The 14,023-nt window shown below is 35.4% G+C and overlaps 1 protein-coding gene across 7 annotated transcripts in view; it reads left to right on the top strand.

Moving 5' to 3' along the window:
* The window catches only part of ATRX (ATRX chromatin remodeler), a 290,605-nt gene that overhangs the window by 263,286 nt on the left and 13,296 nt on the right, over positions 1 to 14,023 (top strand). The gene's annotated exons all lie outside the window — the stretch shown is intronic.

The raw sequence follows: 14,023 nt of genomic DNA, 5'->3' as shown, positions 1-14,023 counted from the left end.
GAATAACCTCTCAGTTCTTCATATGGTTAGACACAATTAAAGCAACAAAAGGTAGGAGTAATAAATAACTATCTAATGGTAACATGAATCAGTGATTTCTCCAGTTAACCTTTAATATACGTGTCAATTCAAGTAACATGAACATTAACCATTTGGAGGTTTTTAAAAAATATATTTTGTCTATATAAAAAATATTTTGTTTCTCTAATCAGTGAACTATTACATTTAAAGTTTACTGATAAGCAAATAATGAATCATGGAACACTAAAAAAATAATAAAAAAATAAAGTTTACTGATAGCGCATCTAGGGAAAAAGAGTTTTTGTGACAGTCTCTATGAAATCCCTTTGATAATGGCTTAGGGCCACATGGGGGTTTAAATCTGCTTTTTTAATGTTATATTTAAAACACTTTAAAGGGGGCGCCTGGGTGGCTCAGTGGTTAAGCCGCTGCCTTCGGCTCAGGTCATGATCTCAGGGTCCTGGGATCGAGTCCCGCATCGGGCTCTCTGCTCAGCAGGGAGCCTGCTTCCTCCTCTCTCTCTCTCTGCCTGCCTCTCTGCCTACTTGTGATTTCTCTCTCTGTCAGATAAATAAATAAAATCTTTAAAAAAAAAAAAAAAAACTTTAAAGGATATAATTTCATTTTAATGTTATGAAATATTAAACTGATAGTGAATTGACTTTCTTAATTATGTTATTAGAGAATATGAATAGGATCTTGAATAGTCTTTTCTGTATGTAAATTTGTATTCCTTTAAAAACAAACACAAATGGAATCATATCATATATATTCTTCTATGACTTGTTCTTTTTACCTAGGTGTTTCTTGAACATCTTTCCATATTGGTACATATACTTCTACTTTTTTAAAAAACAGCTACATAGTGTTCACTTGCCTTGATTTAATTCTTATATTCCCAACAGCTTTCTTACTAGTTACTTAATTCTGTATGGCAAGAAGTTTTCTTTAAAGGACGTGGACATTAAAAATAGTGAAATTTCCCTTTTCAATTTGAGAATGATTTTTATCTAATTAGTATCTTTCCTAAAATTATACTTAACTCTAAGCTTCAGTTTTTATAAGAAATATATCATGCTTAGTAATATTTCTGATAGGAAGCAAACATTCAGGAAGCAGTTGCTTTGAAGTTGCTCACTATATGGTAAATTTCTGATTTTAGGAATATTTGTTTACATTGATAAACATTTATTGATTATTTGCTGACTTTGAGGTATACTGTGAGGGTATACTAAGAAAAACAAGGCATTGTCTGTGCTTTAAAGAAGATTTTAAAAATCCAGCGGGAAAGAAATGCTATTTAATTGTTATAGGATGTCTGGAAAGAAACCATCTGTTTTATAACTTGGTAATCTGAGTTGTTAAAGGTGTTGTGCTTTTTTCATTTATAGACTTTACTTACTGTGTTTTGCTTTTGGTGCTATAACCGTTTTCCCGAGAACAAAAGAAAAAGGAGGACTGAATGATACATTAACAGTGCTTCAACTCTCCCACAGCTCTTCGCAAAAGGAAAATAATAGTTAACTTTTACTGATTTCTTACTGTGTTTCATATTGTATGCAAAACAGTTTGTTCAGATTATCTTCCTTAATCTAGTGGCATCTGAAAATCTGACAATGCTGTTTTCATGTTTGAGATGAGGAAATTGAGGTTTGAAGAGGTTATGTAACTTACCCAAGTTTACCCACCTAATTAGTGGTGAAGCTGGCCTTCAAACCAAGTTTGCCCAACTTGAAAGCATGTACTCTTATCATTATATACTTTATTGCTCCCCAAGTAGAGATTAGACAGTTAAGTCCAAGTAGAAGAAATAAAGCAGAGGACCCAGGATTCCTAGAGTTGAATGACATTTAGAATGCTTTATTTTAAATAAAGTTGGATTTTAAAATATAGAATTCTTTCACAGGTAATACCATTGTGTGGTGTAACTGTTGAGATTGTATAATATAGCCAGTTTAGCTCATAGCTTATGAAGTGGTAAATTCCTCAAATTTATAGAAAGCTTTCATTTTACAAAGGACTTACTCATACATATTTATTATCTTAGGAAACTGAAGTTTGTTACCAATAAGTGTTAGAGCTAGAACTTGAATTTAACAGTTTTCAAACTGTATTCCAAGGAACCTCCAGTAGATTAGCAGAGGTGCTCCAGGGCTACCTTGTGGCTAAGTGAGTAGTGGAAGGCCAGACAGGCAGCACTGCAAACCCCATATCCCATTTCAATCAGAGTCCCTCTCCTTTTATCTCTTTTATGCATTGGGTTGCAACATATGATTTAATTTAAACAGAGGATGTTAGTTTTTTTTTTTTTTTTAGTATCTGCTTTTTATTCCCATAACTTATAGTGCTTTTTTTTTTTAAAGATTTTACTTATTTATTTGACACACACAGAGATAACAAGTAGGCGGAGAGGCAGGGCGGGGAGGGGCAGGCTCCCTGCTGAGCAGAGAGCCCAATGCAGGGCTCTGTCCCAGGACGCTGAGATCATGACCTGAGCCCAAGGCAGAGGCTTAACCCACTGAGCCACCCAGGTGCCCCTATTAGTGCTTTTTAAAAAAGGTTTTAAAACAGGGTGCTGGGGATGCCTGGGTGGCTCAGGTCATGACCCTGGGGTCCTGGGATCAAGTCCCACATCAGGCTCCTTGCTCAGCGGGGAGCCTGCTCCTCCCTTTGCCTGCTGCTCTCCCTGCTTGTGCTCGTTCGCACGCTCTCTCTCTCTCTCTCTCTCTGATAAACAAATAAATATATTAAAAAAAAATTTAAAAAGCAGTATACTATACCACAGTGCCTTTCTGACTATCATAGTAACTAAGAACTGTCAGGGATCTAAAAGGAAATAAAATAGGGTATTGTATGAGATTTACCTGAAGGAAGTGATAGTGTATTTGGGGAGAGAAAGGTAGCATTATTTCAAGAAAAATAATCAATTGCGGATGTGACTGGTACTTAATGTGTTGACCAAATAGTGTATGGTTGAAAAAATGGAAAATGGAGCATTCAGGTACAGTTTTGGTGGGAAAAAAATCTGACTGGCTAATAAAAGGTGGTTAGTATTTGATCGGATTAGGAAATAATGAGGTTTGAATGCAGCGTGAAACAATTTGGGCAAAGGGAAAGATAATGATTTAGGTACCTGACTCAAGGTATGATGAAGAGATTGGCCAGGTAAAGAGTTGAAATTGGGTGGGTGAGGTGTGGGTTAGGTGGAGCCAGCTTATGCAGAGCCATGAAAGGTAAGTGGAGGCATTTGGATTTAAAATAGTATTCACTATAAGTTTATGAATGGGCCTGTTATATGATGAATGTAGGCTTTTGGAAAATTAGCCTGGTAGTAAAATGTGGAATGAGGACCTATAGTAATAGGGTGCTGGTTATGGAGTGAATCAAACACTTCAAGAAAATAAATGAGAGAACTCAATAACTGATGCTAAACTGTAGCTTTCAGTAGGTAGGCAGTGAAAATTTTACCTAAATAATGAAGTTTATTCATTCATTGATTAAAAACTTTTCAGATACCTGCAAACTACTGTTTATGCTGTTACTAAGGATACATTGGTAAATAAGACTAGGTTCCTGCCCCTAAAGAGTCCAATCAGTGTACTTATTATAAGCAAGTAGATGTAATAAAAGTTATGGATCCTATAATACAAAATCTGTATAGACATCAAGGAAGGAATAGTCAGTTCTTTCTTGGAAAAGTTGGAGATGGGAAGTTGACGTTAGGAGGACTTGAACTGATGTTGAAAATAGAAGTGGGTAGCAATTTGCATTGCTATGAGGGCAAAAGGTGAAGGCCCTTCAAGAGGAAGAGCAGGATAAAGAAACATGCGCATCAAACAGCAAGGCAAGTTTTAGGAGCCTTTAGTTTAAAAGTAATAGAGTAAAAGGAGTTAGAGTAAGGGAGAGTAGGCATTGGGAGGAGATAAGAGAAAAGACTAGAGAGACACAAGAATCAAATCATAGAAGTTAGAGTTTGGACATTGTGTTACAGGCTGTTGGATCTGTTGTAATGATTTTAAGAAAACCGCCAACATCAGGTTTTTATTTTAGAAAAATCACTTTGGGTATCAGTGTTTAGGATGGATTGGAGAAAGGAAAATAGATGCAAAGATACCTGTTAGGATGCCTTTTTTTTTTTCCAGTTTATTCAGGTAACTCTTTAATTCCAAAACAATAATATAGGATGCTATTTTTAATAGCATTTTGGAGTCCAGATGAGAGAGGTATTGCAGGCCTGAAGTAAGGTGGTAGCAATGAGGATAGAGAAGTACCAAGCACAGTGTAGGTACTCAGTAAATGTTAAGTTTGTTCCCTGGGCTTATATTTAGAATTTCATTTAATTTACACACTACTGTTTGGTTTTGATTTCCTTTAATAAGAATTTGAAAATTGGTCCTCTCTGAAATAGGTACAAGTAGGTGTTGTTGAAATTCATAGTACAGGATTTCTTAGTATTTGAGCCTGCTCTTATTAAAAACATTTCAGAGTTGGTTCCTGTTACTATAGTATAATTGCAGATACCTTCCTTTTTTATACATCATGTTCAAGATGAAGGACTGATAAAAATGATATATTTTCATTTCCCCTTCAAATTGCTTTTATCTAAATAATTAAATTGCATGCCTTTTTGAGTTAATTTTTATTGCCTTTTGATATTTTCTGAAGTGTTTATTTTCAACTTACTTGGTATGTGATTATTGTATCTTTTTCTGCCATATCATATCCTCTTTAATTACTGTGTAATTCCTCCTCCTGTATTTCTGTTCTCATTTACTTTATTTTACTGCCCTACTTTCTTTTTTTAAATTTTTTAAAATTATATTTACTATCTCAGACTTAATTTATTAACCACTTGACTGTTTTTCTTGTCTTTTTATCTTTGCAGCTCTTTAAAGGCAAGAACTATATCCTTTGCTCCTTTTCTTTTCATCCGTAGTGGATAATATAATGCTGGAACTTTTATATGGCCTTTCTTGAAATTTGAGTTGCCTTTATAGTGATATTTAAGTAGACTTTTTATTGTTCCTTAATGATCCATATATCATTGAAAGGCAGTGTCAGACTTATTACTGCAAGTAGTAAAATTGAAATGAAGAGTGATTTGTCTGTGACAGCAGGTGTGTGAAAGGAAGAGAAATGGAGCTTTTAATTCGTGTCTTCAGTTCTGTACTGAATTAACTATCTTAGTCAGCTCTGTTTTCCACCCCACCCCATAAGTTATATTTTGTTAAATCGCCTCATTGGTTTCTTGCTGTTGTTGGTACTGCTTTTCTTTTTTTTTTTTTTTTGCTTTTCTTTTTTTGAAATGTAACAGTCTTGTTGTCCTTTGAACCCATTATTTAAATATATTGATTTTAGGGTCTTCCGAATCATGTCCAGAAAGTGTTGGTTCAGCTCTTTAGTTGTTCGTGGTAATAATGTTTTCAGCCACTTTGAAACTTCCAGCATGATCTAAACTTACAGTTTAACATAAGTTTCTAGTGATAAAGATTTGTTGACTGATTCTTAACTTTTATTTTTTAACTGTTAAAGTAATAACTTGTTTCGGTTAACATTTATGTAGACTATGTGAGGCAGAGTATCTTTTCTGATAGTAAACTTATGAATAATGAATCGTTGAACACTGCAACAAAATTTATGATGTACTATATGCTAGCTAACTGAACATAATAAAAAACTTACGAATTACACAGATACCAGAGATGAAAATCTTAGTCGGGGTCATGTTTCATAATATGCTTAAGTGAGTATACAGCTTAAGTTCTGTACCTTTATTAAAAGAAGTCAGTAAACCTGGCATAAAAGTTTTTTTTTGCACTTCCCTTTTCTAGCACTGTACTGCCTATGTCTTTTTTTTTTTTAAGATTTTATTTATTTATTTGACAGAGAGAAATCACAAGTAGATGGAGAGGCAGGCAGAGAGAGAGAGAGAGGGAAGCAGGCTCCCTGCTGAGCAGAGAGCCTGATGCGGGACTCGATCCCAGGACCCTGAGATCATGACCCGAGCCAAAGGCAGCGGCTTAACCCACTGAGCCACCCAGGCGCCCTACCTATGTCTTTTTAAAGGTGTACTGCATGTTGGTAATTATAAAGAGAACAAAATGGAGATTTAAACTAAAGTATCCAAAGTGAAGCTTTAGGTCTGCTTCTTCAACCCTGATCTTGTGTACAATTTTCTCCCTTTGTCCTTATTCTTTATTAAAGTTTTAATACCTCAGCATAGTTTACTAAACAGTGATGTTATTATGCAGTGTTAATATAGGATTTTACCTTGGTCTTTTTTAACATGAGTGAGAAATATTCACACTAAAATAATTTGATGTGAAGTCTAGAATAGCTAATCAGCCTATTTAGGAAACTTCCATACATTTATTTTGAGGAATAAATGTTCAGAAGGGCCCATTTAATTGTAGGGCAAGTATCAGTAACCTATAGCATATTAACCACATGGTGGCACATGAACCCAGTTTTTGTTGACCTGTACCTATAAGGAGCCATGCTCCTAACTGAAGCATAATTGAGGTTTGATGTCATTGTTTCCTACTTTTCTGCCTCATTTATCTCAAGTTATATGTTTATTATTCAATAAAACAAGTTCTAGTATTGTTTCTTTGTATTCACTGGCATAAAAATGATATTCATCTGAATAAGAATAGACCACTAGAAATCATAATATATGCCAGAGAAATTGTTTTAATTTTACAATTTCTTTGTAGGTTATAATTATATTCAGTGCTTTTTGGGATGGTTGATACATAGTAAAAAGAGCAAATGGTTTAAGCCCGTTCCTTTTTCTAATCACCTGTCAACCACTCTTTTTAGGATGTAATCTTAGGCACACCACATAAGTTTTCTAAGCTTCACTTAGAAAAGAACATAAGATAGTAGTACCTTTCTCACAGAGGAGATAATCCACATAAAGCCCCTGCCTAACACATAGTAAGTGCTCAAAGGTTAGCTGCTATTTTTGTTTCTGTAATTGTCAACTCTCATTGCTGTTATACTTGGTCCATTTCTCTGAAACCAGTATAGACATAAATTTCTAGAATTTCAGAGGAGTCGTGAAGTCCTAATCCTTAAGAGATTAAGTTTCACATAGACAGATTAGTAGAAGACTAAAAATATTTAGGAGCCAGAGATAGTAATCTCACCTAGACTGTGGAAGAGATGGGTATTTGAGGCTTGGATTCTTCTAGAGATGAATTATAATCAAGAGTGAATAATATTAGATATTGATAATCACTTTTAATGATATTAGCATGCATTTGACTATGAACTACTAGTACCCTTTCTAACATTCAAAGATTTTTTTTCTTAAATAATACATGCAACTTTAGAATTGTCTACCTTATAGCCAGCTGATACCACTTTAGTGATTTTTTAAAGTGAAGAGGTGCTTCTAGTGTCCCTCCACAAACCAGAAAAACAATAGACTGACCTTGCTTGCTTTTAAAGATTATTTATTTATTTATTTGAGAGAGAGTGAGAGAGAGCGCACAAAAGCGGAGGAAGGGACAGAAGGAGAAGGAGAAGCAGGTTCCCCCCTGAGCAGGGAGCCATCAGGGAGCTTGATCCCAGGACTCTGGGATCATGACCTGAGCTGAAAGCAGGCGCTTAACTGACTGAGCCACCCAGGCAACCCTGACCATGCTTTATTTAAAGTGCTGCTTTGTCTCTCTTGCTGTGTTTCTCTCTGTCAAATAAATAAAATCTTAAAAAAAAAAAAAAAAGCAAAGCGGGTACATTTAAAAATAAATAAAGTGCTGCTTTGTGTCTTATTTTGATTATATTACCTTATAACACAAGAAGAATTACTAAGGAGACAAGGTTATTGAGTATTTTAGGGAAAACACTTAGATTAAATGGACTTCAATGCCAGTGATGCCCCTGAATAGCAGCATCCCTAACCCTGGCAAGATGCCTTGCAAATCACTTCTAATGGAAACATCAACATCCATGAGGCCACCCTACTGGCAGAGTTGGGAGTGGAATATAAGATTCCATTGGGGAGGGTGTGAGGTAGACTTCAGGAAGTGTCTCCTTTTAAAACACTAGAAAGATCTGCTACTCAAGATTATGGAAGTTCTGAAATTTAAAATACGAGGTTTGTATTTAGTAAATGCTGACTGATTAAACAAATTTTAACTCATTTATTTATTAGGAATTCAAAAGCAGGAACAGATGTGTCTGTTCTTTCTAGATTATAAGCTTCCTACTACTGGCCTCTGAGGGTAGGAATTGTGTCATTGAATCTTTAACACTATATTCCTAGCATCTGGCATAATACCTTGCACATAGCAAGTATTTGTTAAAAATGTGACAAGTGAATAAATGGATTTTTGTCCTATAATTGCATGCTGATGGTTGTAAGGCAGTGGTTTGCATGCCTTTAAAATTGTGTTTTTTCTTGTGTGTAGTTCTTGGACTAAGAGTAATAGCATCTGAATAGATTCTGAATAGCATCAGGATCACCTGGCAGCTTGATTAAAATGCAGATTCCTGACTTCCATATAAGACCTACTGAATCAATTTCTGCATGTGAACCCTGGGAATCTTTATTTTTAACAGGGTTCACTACTGTTTTATAGCTATAAGGTATTTAGTAGCATGATTTGCCTTTGTAGTTATTATCAGCTAAACCTTTGAATTAGGAATAATGATAAACAGATGCCTGGTGGCTCAGTGGATTAAGCCTCTGCCTTCGACTCAGGTCATGATCTCAGGGTCCTGGGATCGAGTTCCGCATCAGGCTCTCTGCTCGGCAGGGAGCCTGCCTGCTTCTCTGCCTGCTTTTGATCTCTGTCAAATAAATAAATAAAATCTTAAAAAAATAATAATGATAAACAGTAGCTAACAATTATTGAGTGCTTTTTATGCAAGACACTGTACTAAGGGCTTTACTTGTATTGAATCATTTATTTATTGCTTTATTATTTTTTTAATTCTTATAGCCACCTTACAAAGCTGGTACAGTCTGTTTTTATCTTATAGATGATGAAGTTATACCAGAGAACTGGTGGCACCTGTATTTGATCTCAGTGCCATAACCAGACCCCATACTCTTTAACTACTACACTCTATTGTGCTGACATTAATTATGTGATTAAGCTTGTGGAAGAAGTTTTGGTATGACTTCACAGTCCTTTTTTAATTTCCAACTTTCTTTTTCATTGATATCTAATTGACATATAATAGCTTGTGTAAAACATAATGATTCAGTATATATATATATTGCTAAATGATTACCACAGTAAGTCTAGTTAACATCCATCACCACGCATAGTTACAGATTTTTTTCTTGTGATAAAAAACTTTTAATATCGGGGCGCCTGGGTGGCTCAGTAGGTTAAGCTGCTGCCTTCAGCTCAGGTCATGATCTCAGGGTCCTGGGATCGAGTTCCGCATCGGGCTCTCTGCTCAGCAGGGAGCCTGCTTCCCTCTCTCTCTCTGTGCCTGCCTCTCTACTTGTGATCTCTCTGTCAAATAAATAAATAAAATCTTTGAAAAAAAAACTTTTTTAATATCAACTCTCTTAGCAACTTTGAAATATACACTACATTATTACTAACTGTAGTTGCCATGCTATACGTTACATCGCCAGAACTTACTCATCTTACCCTTTGACAAACATCTCCCCATTTTACACACAACCTCAGCTCCTGGTAACCAGCACTCTACTCTGTTTCTATGAATTCAGCTTTTTAGATTCCATGTGTAAGTTAGATCACAGGTATTTGTTTTTCTCGTCCAACTTATTTCCCTTAGCATGATGCCTTCAAGATTCCCTCCATGTTATTGCATTGACAGGATTTCCTTATTTTCTTGTGGCCAAATAATATTCCATTTTATATATGTACCACAATTTCTTTATCCATTCATCCATCAGTGGACACTTAGGTTGTTTCCATGTCTTGGCTATTTGTAAATAATGCTGTGATGAATATGAGGGTTCAGGTATCTTTTTGAGTGTTTTGCTTTCCTTCAGATTAATACCCAGAAGTGAAATTATTAGATCATATAGTTTCATTTGCAAGGTTTTTTTGAGGAATTTTCCATAATGGTTGTACCAATTTCTATTCCCACCAACAGTGCACAAGTGTCCCTTTTTCTTCACTTCCTCATACTTCTTGATCAATACTAAGGGTTTATGAAAAAACATTTTCAATGTTATCAAGTGTATAATACTGGAGAATGTAGATTTTATCTTTAGTTACTGCAAAATCCTAGGGTGGCAAAGCTGATTCTAGTCCTCCTGAACTATTTTGGATGCTGAATTTATCTCTAGCCCTGAGTCAGTACAGCATTGTCGTTAAAGAACAAGAGCCCTTGAGAAAGACCACCTAGGTTTGAATCTTGACCTTTGTCAAGTTATTTGACTTCTCTCTGCCTCAGTTTCTTGATCTATAATTCCGAGATACTTATGTCTGTTGTTCTTCAAAAAACTCATCCTCTTCGTTTTTAATTTCATCTCCTTCTGAGACCATTATTAGTAAATGCCTGCCCTTCTGCTTTTAGCTTTCATATCTTACAGCTTTTCCTTTTGCCTCATTCTGATCTCCTAGTTCACTAAGTTATATTTTTTTGCTCTATCTCTTCTGCTTTTTATATTATCCATTGAGTTACTTATTTCAGTGATTTTTTTAAAAGATTTTATTTATTTATTTGACAGAAATCACAAGTAGACGGAGAGGCAGGCAGAGAGAGAGAGAGGGAAGCAGGCTCCCTGCTGAGCAGAGAGCCCGATGCGGGACTCGATCCCAGGACCCTGAGATCATGACCTGAGCCGAAGGCAGCGGCTTAACCCACTGAGCCACCCAGGCGCCCCAGTGATTATTTTTTATCCCTAATATTTCATATTGGCTCTTTTTAGGTAATTTTTGTTTGAATTTCATATTGACAGCACCTTTCCTTATTTCCCAAAGTCTATTTTAATGCTTATTTTGAATAATTGATACATTTTTTCAATAACTTTGCTTCAGATGACATATGGTGCCAGTTTGTTGTCACACTGGGGATGGGGTGTGTGTGTGTGTGTGTGTGTGTGTGTGTGTTGCTTGTGTGTTTGCATGTGTGTTGGCCTGTAAATTCCTGGAATTTGTTTCTTTTTCCTTTCTATACTTTCTGTGGATTGATTGTGGTGGGAGGGAGCCAGCACAGCCATTCTGATTCATGATCTTAGAAATCTTAGAAGCTTAGATCTTAGAAATCTTATCCATTATATGGTGATATTAACAGTATGTACTTCATAGAGTTACTATGAAAATTAGATAGTCTGTGTAAAGTTCTTAGAATAGTGTTAGCATGCAATTATACATTCCATTTAGCTTTAAAAAAATTATAGGGAGGTGACTTGAATTCAGATCCTAACTTTAGAAAAATGTTTTTGATAAGTTAAATATAGAGCTGACTAGGGGTAAAAAGGATATTGACCCATCTTTCAGACTTTGTGCCGTCCCAGAATTCTGTCACATTGTCTAGTGTTGTCTGTCTCCATTATTGCAAAGAAAATAAGGAGGGAATGGTTGGCTTAACACTTTTTCCTGTTTTGAAAATTTTCAAACTAGAAAAATATGATGGATACTCATATACCCATCACCTAGATTTAGTAATTGTTAGTATTTTGCCACATTTTCTCCTCTATTTTTCTGAAATATTTTAAGTTACATTTTTAAAATTATTTATTTTTTAGAGAGAGTGTGAGTGGGGTGGGGAGAGGGGCAGAGGGAGAGAGAATGGCAAAGTTAGAATTCAAAAAGAAAAAGGAAAAAAGTCAAATAAGGCTGTTTATCTTTACATAAACATAAAAAGTTTTACTAACAGATCACTTGCTCTCTGTACCTCTATCTCTGGTAAAATAAAAGCAATGTCGGGCTCTATCTCACAACCCTGAGATCATGTCCTGAGCCAAAATCAAGAGTCAAATGCTTAACCAGCTGAGCCCCGCAGGTGCCCCAAATTATATGTATATATTTAAATTATAAGATTATGATACTTCACTTGTAAATATTACAGTATAAATCTCTAAAATATAATGACACTTCATGGCACCTGGTTGGCTCAGTGGGTTGGGCCTCTGCCTTCGGCTTGGATCATGATCTCAGGGTCCTGGGATCGAGTCCCACGTCGGGCTCTCTGCTCAGCAGCAAGCCTGCTTCCTCCTCTCTCTTTCTCTGCCTGCCTCTCTGCCTCTCTTGTGATCTCTCTCTGTCAAATAAATAAATAAAAATCTTTTAAAAAAATAAAGACACTTCAAAAATAGACATTCCTTATATAACCACTATACCATAAAATCAATAACTTCTTAATTTCCTAACATCATCTAATACGATACCTGTAGTCAGATTACTCCAGTTGTCTTGAATATGTCTTTTATAGCTAATTTGTTCAAATCTGGATCTGTTCGAGGTATACACAATATATTTGATTGTTTTGTCTCATTGTTATAATCCTCTTAATTCAGTGTACTCATCTTCCCTCCATTCTGGATTTATTTCCTGTTGGATATTTGAACTTCCATTTGTTATATATTCTGTAAACTGGAAATTAGACCCAAAGGCTTGATTAAATTCTTAGCAGGTATTTCTGGCAAGAATGTTTTATAGATAATGTGTAAAAAGATGTTAATATTTTTTAAAAATACAGGATAAGGCAAAGTGTGAAGAAAAAGGAGTAATATACATATCGAGTGCTTGTGCTATGTTCTTTTAAATATACTATCTCATTTAATTCTTAGAGTAACCATGAGTTACCAATGGTATTATCCCTTTGTAGCAAGGGAATTGGTTCCAAGAGATCACTGAACTATTAAATGGCAAAGTTAGAATTCAAAAAGAAAAAGGAAAAAAGTCAAGTAAGGCTGTTTATCTTTACATAAACATAAAAAGTTTTACTAACAGATCACTTGCTCTCTGTACCTCTGTCTCTGGTAAAATAAAAGCAACAAATTGACTTGACCTTCACATAAATAAATTGCCCTGGCTTATCATGCTCTCATTCAGGCAATGAGAGGCATCCTTTTAAACATCAGCAAAAAAAATTTTTAACATATATATGTTCGCAGAACAGGTAATAACTTATTGGTTCTTCTGTCACAGCCATGTATCTAGGATTTTCTAGGACAGTTCTGATATCCCACAGTTTGCCCTATCAAACATCTCCTGAAATTTTTCATTAGAAAAGCTTGGTTAAAGTATAAAAACTTCTTTCTCTTTGTACAGTAATACATTGTTTCTTAATGTGTGTTTGTGGGAGAATCTGCTTTAGACCTTTAGAAAAGGTGTTGGAAGTAAGTAAGAGAAAGTAGTAAAGAACACCATTAGAACTCTTCTAGTTAGCTGACCAAGAGAAGAAAATATTTTAGTGAAGAGAAGGATTAAATTCTATCAGATGTTGCTGGTGGATGGACAGGATCAGGTCTGGGAATTGACTGTCAGCTTTAGCAATGCAAGTGTCATCAGAAAACCTGGCACTGTTTTTGTACTTCATGTGTAACATTTAATCTCCACAGAAGACTTTGTGAAGTAGAAACTTATTGGGCCCATTTTACAGATCAGGAGACTGAGATTCAAAAAGATAACTACTCAGGGACATAGGGCCAGTAAGTGTTAGAACTAGGATTTAAATCCAGTAAGACTGTAGGTCTGCACTGTCAAGCCCAGCTACATGTAGTTATTTACATTTGCATTTAAATGTATTAAATTACACTTCAGTTCCTCAGTTGCACTGGTAACATTTCGGTGCTCAGAAGTCACATGTATCTCCAGTTGGACAGCACAGACAGAACATTTCCATCATTGCCCAGAGTTCTGTTTAGCAGTACTCCAGAGCCTGTGAACTTAACCACTATACATAAAACCTCTCAATTTACAACGTTATATGAAATTTAAAGTAAGTCTTGCCATGAAATTTTCCTCTGAAATTCAAAAGGCCGACATGGGTCTTTTTATCAAATCAGTTGATTCCAAAAAACTATACTGGTATTTATACTTCAGACAGCCTGGTC

Source organism: Mustela erminea, chromosome X, assembly GCF_009829155.1.
Source record: "Mustela erminea isolate mMusErm1 chromosome X, mMusErm1.Pri, whole genome shotgun sequence".
Lineage (NCBI taxonomy): Eukaryota > Metazoa > Chordata > Mammalia > Carnivora > Mustelidae > Mustela > Mustela erminea.
Note: the sequence above shows the minus strand (reverse complement) of the source record. Positions and strands in the feature narration are given on the sequence as shown.